Here is a 2,650-nt window from a genome sequence, read left to right on the forward strand (position 1 = left end):
GAACTTGGTGCATGGTATACGCGCATGGGCATGGGTCGAAACATGTATTTTTCGCCCCACCCGCTCCATCCACATTGTTTTACAATATATCCATGAGGACATGATTACATAGTGGAACACCTCTTTAATTTTCCACAATGTGAGACTAAAGGTTCCATTTCATTCACTAAAAAATGAGTGAGTATCCTTAGACCCTTACGTCATGAAATCAAACCACACCAAGACCAAAAATCCATTTATTAAATAACTCATTTTCTCCGACAATAGGAAGTTGTAAAAACACACAAATTTGCAGTAACAATCAAGTCAATCATAAACATAAGCAATTGGAACTCTAAAACCTCATAAATCTATTTATTTCATACGACCACTGGTGAATTTGAATGGAATTAAGTGCGAATATATCAAAAGTAAGAACAGATATAAAAAATAGTAACCAGTTTCCATTGATGTATAGATATTCTTAACAATAACAAAATCTACAAAATGGTGTTGTTACCTTCTTACTGTCGATAAACTTAACTGAGAAACTGCTATCGGCAAGCCATTCCACCATTCTCTATGAAACCTAAACAATGGTCGACTCCGAATTTCCAAACAAAGTAATCCACCTTTACAACATACTGCCTGCACAAAACAGAATATTTTCGACGTCCATAAATATTCGAAATCATCTTTAAAATATTAGAGTAAATTAACAATTGGATACGCTGCATTTTCTTGCAAACAGTGGATATATGTTTGCAAAACTTTAAAACCATAAACACATCATGTATTATCTTTCACTTTTTTGGGCAGATTCACGATAACTATCTTTTTGACCAAACTTTAGCACAAAGATGTGTGAAATATAAACTGAAAAAAATTGTACCTTGTTGTAAGCCATTTAACTATGGTCAATGAGAGCAATGCAAACAAATTAAGAAAGCAGAATCGATAAACCATCCTAAACTACCAAAAGCTGATCTTGTTTTAAGCCATTGAACCGTACTAACAACAGAGCATTGCTAGCGAATTTAGCAAACAGGATGGTCAACTGACGTATTTGTGCTCCCCTACAACATGCAAATAAGACGCCTGTCCCAGATGGTTTACTTAACGTATTCAGTTGTATGCACACAGACACTACTTTCTAATGACACCAAAACTTTTCACTTTCTACAGATCCAGTAATTCCAATACCATTCATTATCTTGAGAAAATATGTCTGCAGTTACCAACCAAGTCAAAATTTTAGGTCAAAACATAATTTGCATAGAAAAATCAACTAAAACTTCATGACTAACTCATAGAAAAAGGCGGAAGGCAATTTGAACATAATTAAGGTTTGTAATTTCGCCTCAATTCTTCATCAAAATCAGCATGCAGTTCAATCGATGACCAAATCAAAATTTAAAATACATCACGATCATCTCTTCAACACCTATATGATTGCAACAGAAATACCAAAAATTTATACAATTTCCCAATTAAAATTCAGTGACTCAAAAACAGGCATACCTCCAAGATACTTTGTTGTTCTCATATCTTCATTGCATTTTCTGGCCTAAGGTCAGCAGCACCGGGAAGAGAAACAACATAAAAAGACCGCGTAATTCAGTTAGTTGTTCCTAATCATGATTTTGATCTTCTCAAACTTCTTTTGCTCTGTCTCGGTACTTATTCTCGCCCTATCAAATCAAATTTCAAAATTTTGAATGCAATAAGAAAACCCTAATATGTAATAGATAATGAAACAACAACAGAATAAATTGGGATGACTTACTTTTGCTTGGAATTTCTCTTCAGCTCCAGAAGCTTCGAATCAGGTCAAGGGGTACTCAGCTTCTTTAAGTTTTAATCTATTAGTTTTCTTTAAAGATGACCACATTAGAGCTGAATCTGAGACTTAACAAGTCGGTGTCCCTGCGATGGCGATTGTGGTGGCGAAAGAAGATTGTTTCAAATCAGTGGCGGAATCAGGATTTTTGATTGGATGGTGGATTATGGAGATAGAACTTGAACCTTGTCTGGTCTTGATCTTCTTGTAAGAAAGACATAACGGTTTGCTTCAGACACAATACGCAAAACAATAATGAACTATGAACAAATAAAGTTATATATAATATGTAAAGAAAATCATTTGGTTCATTAGAAAGACCACTAAACACCATGGAATTGATCACGACTTGGATCTAAATTACTTCAATAATATAATGGGTGCAACTACGTACTTGCAACTTTGATTAGATTACTGAGCAAGTTCATGGAAGAGATGAGCATGTGATGTTCCCCCGCTCATACTCCGAACGAGAAAAACTAGTTAAAGAGTTTGGAAATTTGGGTAGGTCCATGGCACCACCCACCCCACTAACACCTCCGCCCCTGTTTCAGATTGGTCTTTTTAAGGTCCCTCACAGGCTTCCTTTCTAAACCATCCTCGGCACTGAATCATAACTCATTCTCCTTCCGTCTAAAAAAGATAGGTGGTATATATAAATTACATACGGTACCAGCTAATTTTTAAAATTTTATGGAGTAACTTTTATATGACAGCCTTTGAGGTGAATGTGTCTGGTGTCAGAAAGATTATTTGGGTCTGTCTGTAAATCGTTTTAGGGAGCTGGTCAATGTTGTTTCTTAGGATGCGACAGCTTTAAATGATACAGTA

General features: G+C 35.5%; 1 long non-coding RNA gene across 1 annotated transcript; it reads right to left on the reverse strand.

The window, feature by feature from the left end:
* Positions 1 to 463: 463 nt before the first annotated feature.
* LOC113343532 lies at positions 464 to 2,403 on the reverse strand. Its single transcript, XR_003357285.1, has 4 exons — positions 2,214 to 2,403; positions 1,766 to 2,020; positions 1,501 to 1,670; positions 464 to 627 (listed from the first exon to the last, which is right to left on the reverse strand). It is a non-coding gene; the product is annotated as an uncharacterized LOC113343532 (long non-coding RNA).
* Between the last annotated feature and the right edge of the window lie 247 nt (positions 2,404 to 2,650).

Source organism: Papaver somniferum, unplaced genomic scaffold, assembly GCF_003573695.1.
Source record: "Papaver somniferum cultivar HN1 unplaced genomic scaffold, ASM357369v1 unplaced-scaffold_6, whole genome shotgun sequence".
NCBI classification, from domain to species: Eukaryota; Viridiplantae; Streptophyta; class Magnoliopsida; order Ranunculales; family Papaveraceae; genus Papaver; species Papaver somniferum.